The following is a 16,838-nucleotide window of genomic DNA, read 5'->3' as shown; positions in this document are numbered from 1 at the left end:
CAGGTGGCTGTGTGCTGTTCATCTGCTTACTGAGTTTTTAAGTAATGCTTTGAGTGATTTTTGAGTTTGGCAAAACAAAGACAAGTGCCTTTGTATGTCCTTTAGCTACCCCAGACTGGTTAAAATAGACAAAAACAGTTTGATAATATCGTGTTCTGTTCTCTTTAGGACTAGGGACTAAAGTCCTAGATTGAGAACATGAGTTATTATGTTCAATACCTTGGTCAAACCAGGGAAGGGCTTGGGAGGAGAGCAGTTTAAAAATACCAAATATATACTTCTTTCTTTACCTCTTTTTCTGTACTCCAAAGAGTGCAATACGCATCTTTAACTCACTTTGCTGCTGCTGCTAAGTTGCTTCAGTCGTGTCTGATTCTGTGCGACTCCATAGATGGCAGCCTGCCAGGCTGCTCTGTCCCTGGGATTCTCCAGGCAAGAATACTGGAGTGGGTTGTCATTTCCTTCTCCAATGCATGAAAGTGAAAACTGAAAGTGTTTTATCCTATCTTTAAATAATATTATTGATATATAACTTTATAGGATAGTAAACTTACAATAAAATAATCTTACTTGCCTACATTCTGGCCCTGTGTGCCATTGGGCCATATATTTTACTTCAAACTTAGATAGAAACTCCTAAGTGCAATTTAATTGTTTTCACTTTAACAATAAAATATTCAAAATTTTTTTGAAAATAAAATGAAAAATAAAACAATTCATAAAACTATCTACTTATTTACCATTCCTACATCTGTTTCCAACTGATATACTTTCACTTCAGCTTGACAAACTTCTTTATAATTTCTTAAAATGCAGAATTCCTAAAGGAATTCTCTTAACATTCATGTATTTGAAAAATGTTTATTTTAATTCAACTTTGACGAGTTTTTGTGCTGAAAACTGAATTCTAAGTTGACTTTTTTCTTTTAATATTTTAGAAACCACTCTTTTGCCTTCTGACTTACATTGTTTCTGAGATGCTCAGCTACCATTTTTCATAGTTGGTTTTCGGTATTTTAAATCTTTTTCCTCTATACTTGCTTTTAGAAATTTTTCTTAATATTTGCTTTTTTTTTTTTTTACCAATTTGGCCTTGAATGACTTAATTACAGATTTAAAAAAATTTATGTGATCCTTTTAGACCTTTTTGAAATTGAGGATATGTATTTTCCTGAAAATTTTAATATCTTCAGCCATTTATTAAATTTTTTGTCACTTCTCAATGTCAATTTTTTTCTGGGGCTCCAAACTGCACATTTGTTAGATTACTTGATATTTTTCCAAATTACTAATATTTTGTTTGAAGATTTGAGGGAGTGATTTTTTTTTCAGTCATTTCTCCTGCGCCCATCATGCTTTATTTTAATAGCTTACTTTGGATGTGTTTGTTGATCTTTTCCTTTTCTGTGTTCCATTTGCAACTGTATTAGTCACATACAATTTCATGAAAACTTACTTTAAAATCTAGCAGCTTAAAATAGAAACATGAATCATGTGACTTAGTAGTATGGTTTAGGCTCACAGTCTCTCCTGAGACTGCCATCAACCTTTCATCTGGGAATGCAGTCATCTCCAGGCTTGACTAGGGCTGGTGAATATACTTCAGTTTCACTCACTGATTTTTAACAGTCCTCAGTTCCCCATTGACTTTGGCCAGAGATTTTGGATCCTTAACATGTGTGCCTTTCCAAAGGACTGATTATATTAATAACATATTAATTTGTTTTTCTCACAGTGAGTGATAAGAGAGGGAGGGAGAAAGAAGGAGGAGAAAGGGAGAAAGAAGGAGGAGAGAGAGAAAGAGAAAGAATAATGAAAAGGGGAATTGTTTATACTCTAAGTGACATATCAGAAATGACATATCATCACTTATACCATATGCTATTTTATATATATATATATAGATCAACCTCAGTATAATATGAAAGTCTGAATACAAGGGTCTGAATACTAGGAGGCAAGGAACATCAGGAGGCTTTTTAAAGCTGTACAAAATAATTCAATTTTAGATTTTATGGTCTTAGTTCCAGATATATATATTGTGTGTGTGTGTGTGTGTGTGTGTGTGTGTGTGTGTGTGTATAGTTTTCATATCTCTTCTGAGATAGGACAATATATTCAGTATCCAGATCTCTTATAGCATGTGGGTTTTTAGACTACACTGTTTCTGTCATTTCTGGAACTGGAGTGCTCTAGTACATTCAACTCAATTTTTCTTATTTCATTTTGGTCTCATTTGTCACTTCTTACGGATAAATCCAGATCTCTCACTGTATTTTCAACAGTGTCTACTTTTCTTTGTGTTGCCTTCAGTGGGACAGAGTGTTTCCTGCAAATATGACATATTTGTAGGTATTTATTCAGCCTTTTCTATTCTGCTACTTTGCATCATCAGCCAATTCTAAGAAAATGTATGCTGCCAGCTTATTTACATTATTCCTTTTGTTCAAAGTAAGAGCTTGATGGTTTTGACATTCATGCTGAATCACCTCTTTTTGGAGATCTGAATGTGCCATTTTTGAAATTTGCAGCTATCGGAGTGCTCTTGATTTGTTCTTGCTTAATTTTCACTATCTTCTAGTCCTCATATTCTATGCTTCAGTTTGGTAGATATCTATTTTTATTGAACATAGATTTATATTTCTTCTTCCTATTGCCTTTTATATGAGATATATTTTTGGGAGAACAGGCAGAGTCATCTTATCCTACCACTTTAAAACGTGAAGTCTTAGCATTTTTTGTTTCATATTTATTTAATCCACTGTGTAGAAACATTAATACAAAGAGTAAAACATTAATATAAAGAAAGAGTGCTGACTATCAGGCTCAACAACTTACCACCAGGATAATTTGCTACATATTTTTGTATTTTGTTGCTAAATAACAGGAAAAAATAAGCTTTACCTTTGGTAAAAACTTTTGCCTTTCATTTTGCATTTACTGAGAAAATATGGAACAAAGGCTAGTCTGAGATAATGTGAGTTCAAAAGAGAAGAAGAAAGGGTAAACAGTTTACAATCAAACATTAAAGTTTTGGATAAGATGGGAAATTGTTAGTAATTAAAAAAAATCATTTATAATATAAGGACTTACAGTAATTGTCCAAGAATTTAGCCCGTTGTATGAGGACGCATTTGGTATAGAAGACTTCAGATTTGACATAGTTGCACCTATGTATTTATTATTATGTATTAGAGAACACTTTTTTATGAAAGTTTTTTTTAAAACAAATAAGTCTGATGTGATTAAAATATTCCCAAATTAGTTAGATGCAATTTAATGCTAAAATATTGGCAGAGATAAAAGGAAGCAAAATGAAGTGGAATTATGGTAAACATCTGGTATATAATTCTGTGCTGGAAGGTAAACATAAACTAAAACTCTTATATTAAAAACTAAAGAATTTAACCCCCCAGGATACATATTCACTGCCAGATTTTAGGTACTAGCACATCTGTTGGATGATAAATGCAATAAACATAGTATGTTAGAATTCTGAAATTATACAGAAGGTGGCTTCATGACCCCGAAAGAGTAAGTTTTTATGGAGGAGAATCTTTATGGGCTTTTTACCAAAAAAGAAAATCAGATTATAAAATTTTCCTCTCCTAACAGAAAGCTGATAATGCTCTGACTTCTATTCAATAATGTGAAATTTACTGTTTTACCTATTTATGATGCAAGTATCCACTGTTTCTAAGGCATGTAAAAACACAATATAGAATTTCAGACACATAGGTGAGTGTATCTAAAAGTCATTTACAAAATAGGTCTCCTCTTAAAGGCTAGTCAATAAATGTATGAATGAATGAATGATTAAGATAACTCATCCTTTTTTACTACCTACAAATGAATATATATTTTTTCTACTTTCTATTTTATTAAATACTTTTGGCAAGATCACTTTAAATGCTTTATATTGTCAAGAATGTGAATAAGCATATGCCTTTGGGAGAAAAGTCATCAGGTAACTTTTCCAGTGGCATGGCACTTTAACTTTTAGGAACATATCCTAAGGAAATAACCATCGATATGTGCAAATATAAATATTAGATATTATTTCTAATAGTGAAAATGCGTAATTGATCCCAGTGTCCAACAATTGCAGACTAATTTATGGACTGTTGGATAAGTTATCAAGGTCAGTATTCTGACCCCTCAGGTGCGTAAGAGGGAACAGGGCAGATGCATCAGCTAGTGAAAGACAGATTTGCAGGAAAACTTTTCAGAATTTTGTTAAAGGAAGTCAGAACAGATTAAACAGAGAAAAGAAAGTGTAAGTTAGGCCAATGTACTTCAAGGAGATGATTTTGAGAGTTAGAAACAGAATCAGGGTCATGATAGGGGGAGGGACTTCCCCTGAACAGAGCTTCATGGGTGAAGAAGGAAAAATGCACAAAAATGATATTGAAGAGCAAGTTGGTGCCACTTGAAAAATTGATAAAGGCAGTGTGCAAAGATCTACCAAGGTTTTTTTTTTTTTTCTATTATGTGAGACCCAGCTAATGAGCACTAGCCCTGCTTGCTCAGAAAATTGGCTTCAAATGGTTTGTTCAGTCCCCAGGGTGGTGGTCCAGGTTGCTGATGCTGCCACCATCATCAATCACTAGAGTTGGAGAGGCTCTGCACCATGGGGCCAGCTGGGCAGGAAAGATCACTATGCTGAGTGCTGGCAGGACTGATTCAATAGGTACAGCAGCTGTGGGCCCCCATGGCTGCCTTTAGCATCTGGATGATGTAACCTGGATGTTTGAATGAGTCAACACCAGTAGGAGAAAGAAAATAACAAGGAATCAGCAGATGAATTCTTCTCCTTCTTTTCCATACTGTTCTGAGAAGTTGTGGTATAATTGGCATTTCTAAAATTATCCTGTGATTGAGGAATTGGTTAAACTTACTGACAAATGCTCTTGATGACAAAACTCTTGATGAAAGTGAAAGAGGAGAGTGAAAAAGTTGGCTTAAAGCTCAACATTCAGAAAACAAATATCATGGCATCTGGTCCCATCACTTCATGGGAAATAGATGGGGAAACAGGGGAAACAGTGGAAACAGTGTCAGATTTTATGTTTTTGGGCTCCAGAATCACTGCAGAAGGTGATTGCAGCCATGAAATTAAAAGATGTTTACTCCTTGGAAGAAAAGTTATGACCAACCTAGATAGCATATTGAAAAGCAGAGACATTTCTTTGCCAACAAAGGTCTGTTTACTCAAGGCTATGATTTTTCCAGTGGTCATGTATGGATGTAGGAGTTGGACTGTGAAGAAAGCTGAGTGCTGAAGAATTGAACTGTGGTGTTGGAGAAGACTCTTGAGAGTCCCTTGGACTGCAAGGAGGTTCAACCAGTCCATTCTGAAGGAGATCAGCCCTGGAATTTTTTTGGAAGGAGTGATGACGAAGCTGAAACTCCAGTACTTTGGCCACCTCATGCGAAGAGTTGAGACTCTGATGCTGGGAGGGATTGGGGGCAGGAGGAGAAGGGGACGACCAAGGATGAGATGGCTGGATGGCATGATTGACTCAATGAACGTGAGTTTGAGTGAACTCCGGGAGATGATGATGGACAGGGAGGCTTGGCATGCTGCGATTCATGGGGTCGCAAAGAGTCAGACATGACTGAGCAACTGAACTGACTGACTGACAAATGCTGGCCTGATGAGTAATACTTCCTATTTACTCTTCCTTCTTCCTCGCTTTATTTTCTCTTGTCTCCTACTTCTCTGAAATTGCACTACCCACCCCGTGCAATGTTAGCACGTAAGTTGATTTTCAGGGAAACAGAGCTATCAAAGAGCTGTCTATATGAAGACAGATCTTCAGAACATAGAACAGCATAAAAATTAAAAGTAAGTTTCCACACATTATGATGAGACTCAGTTCAATTCAGTTCAGTTGCTCAGTTGTGTCCGACTCTTTGCGACCTATGAATCACAGCATGCCAGGCCTCCCTGTCCATCACCAACTCCTGGAGTTCACCCAAACTCATGGGCATCAAGTTGGTGATGCCATCCAGCCATCACGACGAGACTATGAAACACTTAAATACTAACCTGAACAAAAATTATGGAGTTTAAGACAACTGGGAATAAAGGTCTAAGTACTGTGAAGGGAACTTGTAGTTCAGTTGCTAAGTCATGTCCAGCTCTTTGCAACTCCATGGACTGCAGCACACCAGGCTTCCCTATCCTTCACTATCTCCCTGAGTTTGCTCAAACTCATGTCCATTGAGACAGTGATGCCATCCAACCATCTCATCTGGTCATTGTTTCTCCTCTTGCCCTTAATCTTTCCCACCATCAAGGTCTTTTCCAATGAGTCGGCTCCTCCCATCAGGTGGCCAAAGGATTGTAGCTTCAGCTTCAGCATCAGTCCTTCGAGTGAATATCCAGGGCTGACTTCCTTTAGGATTGACTGGTTGATCTCACTCTCCAAGGGACTCTCAAGAGTCTTCTCCAGCACTATTGTACAAAAGCATCAATTCTTTAGCCTTCAGGCTTCTTTATGGTCCAACTCTCACATCTATACATGAGTGCCAGACCACCTGACCTGCCTCTTGAGAAACCTATATGCAGGTCAGGAAGCAACAGTTAGAACTGGACAGGGAACAACAGACTGGTTCTAAATAAGAAAAGGAGTATTTCAAGGCTGTATATTGTGACCCTGCTTACTTAACTTATATGCAGAGTACATCATGAGAAATGCTGGGCTGGAAGAAGCACAAGCTGAAATCAAGATTGCCAGGAGAAATATCAATAACCTCAGATATGCAGATGACACCACCCTTATGGCAGAAAGTGAAGAGGAACTAAAAAGCCTCTTGATGAAAGTGAAGGATGAAAGTGAAAGAGTTAGCTTAAAGCTCAACATTCAGAAAACTAAGATCATGGCATCTGGTCCCATCAATTCATGGGAAATAAATGGGGAAACAGTGTCAGGATTTATTTTTTTGGGCTCCAAAATCACTGCAGATGGTGATTGCAGCCATGAAATTAAAAGACTCTCACTCCTTGGCAGGAATGTTATGACAAACCTAGATAGCATATTCAAAAGCAGAGACATTACTTTGCCGACAAAGTCTGTCTAGTCAAGACCATGGTTTTTCCAGTGGTCATGTATGGATGTGAGAGTTGGACTGTGAAGAAAGCTGAGGGCTGAAGAATTGATGCTTTTGAACTGTGGCATTGGAGAAGACTCTTGAGAGTCCCTTGGACTGCAAGGAGATCCAACCAGTACATTCTAAAGGAGATCAGCCTTGGGTGTTCATTGGAAGGCCTGATGCTAAAGCTGAAACTCCTGTACTTTGGCCACCTCATGTGAAGAGCTGACTCATTGGAAAAGACTCTGATGCTGGGAGGGATTGGGGGCAGGAGGAGAAGGGGACGACCGAGGATGAAATGGCTGGATGGCATCACCGACTCGATGCACATGAGTCTGAGTGAACTCCAGGAGTTGGTGATGGACAGGGAGGCCTGGCGTGCTGCAATTCATGGGGTCGCAAAGAGTTGGATGCAACTGAGCGACTGAACTGAACTGAACTGAACTGAACTGAACTGGAAAAACTGAAGGAAACTACTAAAGGTAATTAAAAAGAAAACAATTCAATGTCAAAGTAGATACAATTTTGAGTTAGGTAAGATAAACGTTATCTTACTGTGGGTGCTTTTAAAGACTCATTCAGCTAGTAGACAAGTACTTATTGAACACCTGAAGGCTTGGCAGGCATGTCAGGGGGCATGGACACTTCTTTGGATATTTTTTATCTCTCTCTTTTTTTTGTCTGTGCTATGCAGCTTATGGGATCTTAGCTCCCTGAGATAAGGGAGTGAACCTGTACCCCTTGTAATGGAAGCACAGAGTCTTACCCATTGGACCATCAGTGAAGTCTCGATATTTTCAAATTTGAAAAAAATAAAATCTCACAAAAACACCAGAAAGGATAACCCTTAAAAGAACAAAACGGGTACAGAGTTTCACAGACTCCTAGTCTCTCTCATTCTGTGACTGCATTTGGTAGAATATTAACAGCTTGCTTTCTTTCACACATAACAAAAGAGAAAATGTCCAAAGTTTCTCGTGAGTACCAAAGCTCATGACCAAGGCAGGCGAGACACTGATTAGGGATATGAGACTTGAAAATGAGAAAAAAGGACTCACAGGTGACAGATGTACCAAGAGAAAAGTAGAATGGTTTAAACTTAGGGCAAATGATCAGGAAAAATGAAGATAAATAAGACAACTGCAAAGATCTAAAATAAAACCAAGTTCATAATGAGCAAATCAAGAGAGGAGATGTCACAGCACACAATGATAGTCATTCTCTGTCCTCAAAGTGCCAGTTCTGAACCATCTTAGAGATGTTAAATTATTCAAGTGGCTGCAGAAAGTGTAGATGTGCTTCTGATGGTTTTCTGTTAGTTTTTCCTGGAGACCTGAGACTATCCTTAGCAAAAAATCCTCTATTGCTCTCTAGGTAGGAAAACTTTCACTACCTGCCTACCCTCATGTCTTTGAAGTGTCGGGGGAAAAAAAAAAAAACCTTTACACTTTCTGTTTGAAAAACCAATAAAGAAAATTAAATTCCTGCCATAAAACTAACAGGAGAGTCGAACTGATTTTAGGATTTTTGTTTCTTCCCTTGTATTTTATTTATTTTATTTTTTAAATTAAGTGGCACTAGTGGTAAAGAATCTGCCTGCCATGGCAGGAGAAGTGAGAGACACTGGTTCTATCTCTGGGTTGGGAAGATCCCCTGGAGGAGGGCATGGCAACCCATTCCAGTATTCTTGCCTAGAGAATCCCATGGATAGAGCAGCCTGGCAGACTATGATCCATCGGATCACAAAGAGTCAGACAGGACTGAAACGACTGAGCACATGCATGCATAGTTGATTTACAATGTTATGTTATTTACTGCTATATTACAAAGTGATTCAGTTATACAGATATACACGTTCTTTTTAAAGAATATTCTTTTACATTATGGTTTATCACAGCATATTAGACACAGTTCTCTGTACTATATTGTAGGACTTCGTTGCTTATCCATTCCATATATAAGAGCCTACATCTGCTAACCCACTTTATCCCTCTCCTACCCCTTCCACCGTGGCAATCACCAGTCTGGATTTTTCTTAATAAGAAATTAGTCCATTGTATATTTCTAAATCATATAATGTGTTTATGAATACAAGTAAATCAAGCTGAGAAGAAAAGTGAAGGACCTAGGGGATAGTCAAGGAGACTGCGATTAGTCCTAGGTATGCTGAGAAAGTGCTGTGCTGTAGTCGCTCAGTTGTGTCCAGCTGGTTCCTCTGTCCATGGGGATTCTTCTGGCAAGCCATGTCTGCCTCCAGGGGATCTTCACAACCCGGGGATCATACCCACATCTGCCTGCATCTCCCGCATTGCAGGCCGAATCCTTACCCACTGAGCCACTTGGGAAGCCCCTAAATGTATTGTACTTACCTTAATTTATAATACTTTATTGTTAAAAAGTGCTAGCCATCATCTGAACTTTCAGCCAGTCATCATCATTTGGAGGGTTTTGCACTGATGTTGATGGCTGCTGACTGATCAGAGTGGTGGTTGTTGAGGACTGAGGTGGCTGTGACAATTTCCTGACATAAAACAGCAATGAAGTTTGTTACACTGATTAACTCTCTTTTATGAACATTTTCTCTGTAGCTTGTAATGTTGTTTGATAATATTTTACTTATTGTAGGACTTTCAAAATTGGAGCCAGTTCTTTCAAAACTTACAATTGTGTTGTCAACTAAGTTTTATATAATATTCTAAAACTTTCCTTGTCATTTCAATGATCTTCAAAGTGTCTTCATCCAGGAGTAGGTTCCGTCTCAAGAAGCCACTTTCTTTGTGCATTTAAGAAGCAACTCCTCATCCATTAAGTTTTAATTATGGGATCTTAGCAATTCAGTCACATCTTTAGGCTTCACTTTTCTTTTGGTTCCCTTTCACCACATCTGTAGTTACTTCTTCCATTGAAGTCTTGAACTCCTCAAATCACCCAAGAAATTTGGAATCAAATTCTTCCAAACTTCTGTGTATGTTGATATTTTGATCTCTTTTCATGAATCATGGATGTTTTTAACAGCATTTAGAAAGGTAAATCCTTTCCAGAATGTTTTCAATGGATTTTACTTAGATTCATCAGAGGAATCACTATATGTGGCAGCCAGAGCATTACAAAACGTGTTTCTTATATAAGACTTGAAAGTCAAAATTATTCCTTGACCCATGGCTGCAGAATGGATGCTGTGTTAGCAAGCATGAAAACATAATTTTTCTCATTGTACATCACCATCAGAATCTTTGGGTGATCAGGTGCATTTTTAATAAACGTTCATATTAAGGGAACTTTTTTCTGAGAAGTAGGTCTCCAGTGGACTTAAAATATTCAGTAAACCATGATTTTCAACAAATGTGCTGTCATTCAGGCTTTGTTGATCCATTTAGAGAGCTCAGGGAGAATCAGTTTAGTGTTATTCTTAAGGGCCCTAAGATTTTTGGAATGGTAAGTGATTATTGGCTTCAGTCATATGCATTAACCCTAATAAGAGAATCAATCTGTCCTTTGGATCTTGGAAACCAGTTATTGACTTGTATTCTGCATCTATGAACGTCCAAGATGGCATCTTCTGGCAATAGAAGAATATTCATCTACATTAAAACTCTGTTATATAATGTAGCCACATTCATTAATCTTCTTACCTAGAACTTCTGGATAACTTGCCATAGCTTCTACATCAGCACTTTCTTCTTCCTCTTGAAACGTTTTGATTATAAAGGTGACTTCTTTCCTGAAGCCTCATGTATCAACTTTTCCTAGGTTTAATTTTTTTTTTTTTTCTGCAGGTTCCTTACTCTTTTTCACTCTTCATAGAAGTGAAGAGAGTTAAGACCTTGCTCTGGTTGAGGCTTAGGAAATGCTGTGACTAGCTTGGTCTTCTATTAAGACCACTGAAACTTTCTCCATATCAGTAATAAGACTACTTTGCCTTTTTTTTTTTAATCATTCATGTGTTCACTGGAGTACCACTTTAAATTTCCTTCAAGAACTTTTTGTTTGCATTCATAACTTGAGAATGAATCATCAAGGCAGACAAACCTTGGCTGAAGTCCATGCTTTCCTATTAGCTATGTAGCATTGGCATAGGGTGACCAGATGTCCTAATTTGCTGAGAGCTGAAGGGATTTCCTGGAAGGAAGGATTTTCAGCTTCTCACACAGCTTCCTCACTAAGCCTAATCATTTCTAGACTTTATTAATAATTTAAAGTGAGAGATATGTGACTCTTCCCTTTGCTTGAACACTTTGCTAAGCCACTGTAAAGTTATTAATTGGCCTAAATTTAATATTACTGTACCTCAGGGAATAGGGAGGGCTGAGGAGAGGGAGATGGAAGAATGGCCAAACCGGTTAGTGGAACAGTCAAACACACACAGCACTCGTCAGTTATGTTTGCTGTCTTATGCTGGCATGGTTTGTGACGCCCCCTCCAGTCACAATAGTAACATCAGAGGTCACTGATCACTGTAACAAATATAAAAATATTTAAGTTTGGAGTATTGTGAGAGTTAGCCAAATATGACACAGAGACACAAGGTGAGCAAGTGGCCTTGGAAAAGGGCATGAATAGACTTGTTGGAGGCAGGGTTTTCACAAACCTTCAACTTGTAAAAAAAAAAAAAAGCAACATTTGTGAAGCACAACAAAATGAGGTGTGCCTGTAATGCTCTTATGATAGACTCCAGAGAGCTCTGTGCTCCACTCTCCTTGCTATGTGAGGACAACCAGAAGAAGGTCTTTTATGAACTGGAAGTGGGATCCCACCAGGCTCCAGATCTGTGTGCACCTCTTCTTACACTTGCTGTCTTTCACAAGGACTATGAAAAATAAATTTCTGTTGTTTATAAGCCATAAACTTCATGGTATGATAGTATAGCAGCCCAAATGCACTAAGCAAGTGAAATCTCTCTTTCTAATCCTTTTCTTGCTCCAAGTGCTGAAATGCCTTTCTTTTTCCACCATCTACCCTCTCAACATCAATCTGCCCTTAGGTGCTTATTTGCACAAGTGGTTGCTTTGAAATCATTTTGTAATGCTTGGTATCTTCTTTCCTATGTTCTGGAAACTGGACCTGACTAATGCCCTTTGAATAAGGTTTTCTTTAATCAAAAAGAAAAATTTAAAAAGAAATTAACTCATTTAAATGTATACCCTACGTGGACTGCAAGGAGGTCCAACCAGTCCATCCTAAAGGAGATCAGTCCTGGGTGTTCATTGGAAGGCCTGATGCTAAAGCTGAAACTCCAATACTTTGGCCATCTCATGTGAAGAGTTGACTCATTGGAAAAGACTCTGATGCTGGGAGGAATTGGGAGCAGGAAGAGAAGGGGATAACAGAGGATGAGATGGCTGGATGGCATCACCGACTCAATGCACATGAGTTTGAGTGAACTCTTGGAGTTGGTGATTGACAGGGAGGCCTGGCGCGCTGCAGTTCATGGGGTTGCAAAGAGTCGGACATGAGTGAGCAACTGAACTGAACTGAACTGAACTGATTGATACTATTGAAATCAATTTCTTGTTTAAGAAATCCTTTGAAGGTAGAATACCTATTGAGTTAGTTTAGTGGATTATTTTATATCTAATTGACTCTCTCCTCTTGAATCTGTGAGAGACTCTTGACACTTTTTATACTGCCATTTTGTATCTATTCAGGAACTGCAAAGCAGTTTAATTTGAGCCCAAGAGAAGAAATAACCAAGAACTGAGGTAATTTTAGTGTTGTAATTTTTGACCTTTTAATGTTATGAATATTTTTGAGAATCAGATGAAAATTATGGAACATATCACATAAAATACTTATTCATCTACACACACTCATCTACAACTGCATGAAAAATTCCTCAGGTTTTTCCACACCTTGAATCTGATTCACAAGCTTGTGCTGGAATCTCTAAGAGGGATTATATGTCTTGGGAGGCAGAACATAGAACAAAAGGAAGCAGTGATATTTGTGTGACTAATTAATTTTTCTTTATGCTCTTGAGATTATATGTTTTGTTTCCAATGGAAAAATGAGAGCATATACAACAATATGCATGTTAAGTCACTTCAGTCACATCCAACTCTATGATCATATGGACTGTAGCCCTCCAGGCTCCTCTGTTCATGGGATTCTCCAGGCAAGAAAACTGGAGTGCGTTGCCATGACCTCCTCTAGGGAATCTTCCCAACCCAGGGATCGAACATGTGTCTTTTAGGCCTTCTGCATTGGCAGGCAGATTCTTTATCACTAACACCACCTGGGAAGCTGTATGCAACAATACCAGAGAATATTTATTCTTAATATAGAAGAGCCTGATGAAATAGCATCTGAAATGATTTATTTTCTGAGTCAATCATCTGAGTAATTAAAACAATTACAACAACACAAATTGAGAATAACTGGCCTAAATTAAAAAATTAGGGTAGGTGGAAATTGGGGCACCTTAAATAGATTATTCTCCTGAGAAGATGGCATTAGTATGATAATTGTTGGATAAACTGAAGGAGGACCATGGAAAGAGATCAGAGATGGGTTATTTGGAAATTGTGGACACTGGCATAAGCAAGCAAAAGAGTTTCATAAGGACAATATCATTTTAAACTTTCTAAACATTGTCTAGTTTATATTTCCTTCCACCCAAATCATCATCCTTACTGATTTTATTTTGACTAGGTGACTTTTATTTTTAACATGGTATAGCTCAAGTATATGATATTGTTGTTATCCCAAAGTCTAGGAAAATTAGCAGCAACTTGTTGTTGTTGTTTAGTTGCTAAATTGTGGCCAACTCTTTGTGACCCCGTGGACTGTGGCCTGCCAGGCTTCTCTGTCCATGGGATTTCCCAAACAAGCGTACTGGAGTGGGTTGCCATTTCCTTCTCCATGGGTTCTTCCTGACCCAGGGACTGAACCCATACCTCCTGCTTGGTAGGCAAATTTCTCTATTACTGAATCATCCTAAGACAAATGTAAAATCAGATCAAGGAAACACAGCACACAACCATATGGCTTCAGGATGAGTTACCAGACTGAGACGAAGGGCAAACCAGGCTGCTCAGCAACTCTACTTTCTAGTCCATTCAACCACCATCTTTCCATTACTCATTCAGAATATTGAGTCTATTTCTTTATTTTATGTTATAATGTATTTTAACATGGACTCTACAGTATGTAGGCTTCAGTAGTTGTGGAGCATGGACTCTTGGGCCTACAGGCTCAGTAATACAGTACAGGCTTAGTTGCTCCATGGCCTGTAGTATCCTCCTGGACAAGGGATTGAACCCATGTCCTCTGCATTGCAAGGCAGACTCTCAACCACTAGTCCACCAGGGAAGCCCCTCCATTTTTTTAAGAAATAATTTTTGCCTCTTTATTGGTATATCTATTTGATGAAATGGTGTCTTCATATCAGGCTTTAAGCATGATTTACTTTAGCTTTTTAATGTATTTTTCAATGGTTGTTTTAAAGTCTTTGTCTTGTTAAATCTGACATCTGGTTCCTCTCAAAGACAGTTTCTGTTCCTTGTTTTTTGCCTGAGTATGTGTCAAACGTTCCTCTACCTTTACACCTCTCATACTGTTGTTGAAAGCTGAATATTTTAGGTAATATATTGTAGCAACTCTGGATACTGATTCCCCTCACTACTCTCCTGACTTGTTGCTGTTTGCTTGTTTGTTTAGTGATCTGCTATATATATATATATATAAATTTTACTTTATTTTACTTTACAATACTGTATTGGTTTTGCCATACATCAACATGAATCCGCCACGGGTGTATACATGTTCCCAATCCTGAACCCCCCTCCCTCCTCCCTCCCCATACCATCTCTCTGGGTCATCCCAGTGCACCAGCCCCAAGCATTCTGTATCCTGCATCTAACCTAGACTGGCAATTCATTTCTTATATGATATTATACATGTTTCAATGCCCTTCTCCCAAATCATCCCACCCTCTAACTCTCCCACAGAGTCCAAAAGACTGTTCTATACATCTGTGTCTCTTTTGCTGTCTCTCATACAGGGTTATTGTTACCATCTTTCTAAATTCCATATATATGTGTTAGTATACTAGTGTGAAGCAGTGTGAAGCCTCAGAAGGTCCATGAAGCTTCTCATGATGTCAACTTGGAAATGGACTTTGTATGTTGGGTATACTACTAACATTTTTTTTTTCCTTACATAATATAAAAAAACTTAGAAATATAAGAGTTTAGTATTTCCATTTTTCTTTTAATATCCTAAACATGTTCCTTTTTAAAAAAAATAGCATCATTTTTTTAAGATCAAGGTTTTTAATGGCTGCTCTTTTACCCTATGTTGGTACAACCAGTTCTCTAGGGAGGCCCTTAACCATTCTTGCTGCTATAATTTTCTGTCCTCTGTGCTCTGCTACCCTATTCTCGATTAGCAGAGTTGTCATCCTAAAGCACAGATATGATCTTTACCAGGATTCTGCTGTATTGATACATAAATGAGTCTGCTGGATATGATGACACATGGCTCATGCTACCCACCTTCAGTGTGCTGGTCTTGAAGGTAGGATGCCGTTCCTAAGCATTATCATGGCACCTGAGGCCTTCAAGTACTACCCCAAGCCTTTCTTACTAATGAATCATTTCTACCTGTATAAGCATTTGCTCTCCCTTGTGCTATCCTGAATATTCTCGCCTCTGTGCTGTGCTTTTGCATTATGCCAATACAAATTCTTATTTCCCTTCTGTTAGAGAGTTACTGCTACAGACATGTCCCTGGGGCTTCCGGTCAAATATTTTTCTTTCTTCCCCATACTAGAGGAGGTCTTTGTGATGAGTATTTTCTAGGGAGATTTGTGCTCCAAGAAAATTATCACTTTAGATCACTGTATTCATTTAGTAATTACTTTGGACATCTGATCATTTTCTCCTATTTCCTTCTTCTTTTTTTCTTTTTTTTTCTGTTGTTAAAAGCCTCCTCTGTGCCTGGAAACACCATCCTATGAAAGTGTTGGTACGCCTTTCACACAGATTAATCATGTATAGAAATGGTCCTGCGATAATTTTCTTCCTGGGGCAATCACTGTAGCTTTTCAAATGTAACATTCCTTGTTTTTCATTAATTAAAACATATGAAGTGTTTTATTCTTTTAAAAAGAACTTGGTTGTCACTGGCAATTATTTAATTTTTTCAAAAATAAAAACAATGTGGGTGTAATATAGGGGTATCAAGCAGTGAGTGTCTCTTCAAAGAAGAGCAAGAAGCAGGACTTCATGAGACTTGACTGTTTCAGGTATAGATGTGGCAGCTTCTTTTTATGAAACCTGAAAACAGCTTTATTCTAGAGACAAAAGGAGAAAAAACTTTTAGAGACAGAATTTAACAGGTGACTCTGTATTCATTAAATAACTATGTATAGGACTGTGATCCATTGTATGTGTCTAGGTGCTTAGTCGTGTCCGACTCTTTGTGACTCCATGGACTGTAGCCTGCCAGGTTCCTCTGTCCATGGGGTTCTCCAGGAAAGAATACTGGAGTGGGTTGCCATTTCCTACTCCAGAGCATCTTCCTGACCCAACAATCAAGCCCACATCTCTTTCATTGACTGGCAGATTCTTACTAACTGCACTACCTGGGAGGCCCTGCAATTCATTAGTTTACAGATAAGAATCTGAGTCAGGCTATAAGCCTCCCTCCTTCAGGATCACCTCATAGACTATTTCAAACATGCTGTGTTTGTTTCTGATGTTGGTGGGGAAAGTAGATGTATCAGGAAGAAGGAGCCAATT

Source organism: Capricornis sumatraensis, chromosome 6 (assembly GCF_032405125.1).
Source record: "Capricornis sumatraensis isolate serow.1 chromosome 6, serow.2, whole genome shotgun sequence".
Classification (NCBI taxonomy): domain Eukaryota; kingdom Metazoa; phylum Chordata; class Mammalia; order Artiodactyla; family Bovidae; genus Capricornis; species Capricornis sumatraensis.
This window is presented reverse-complemented; position numbering follows the sequence as displayed.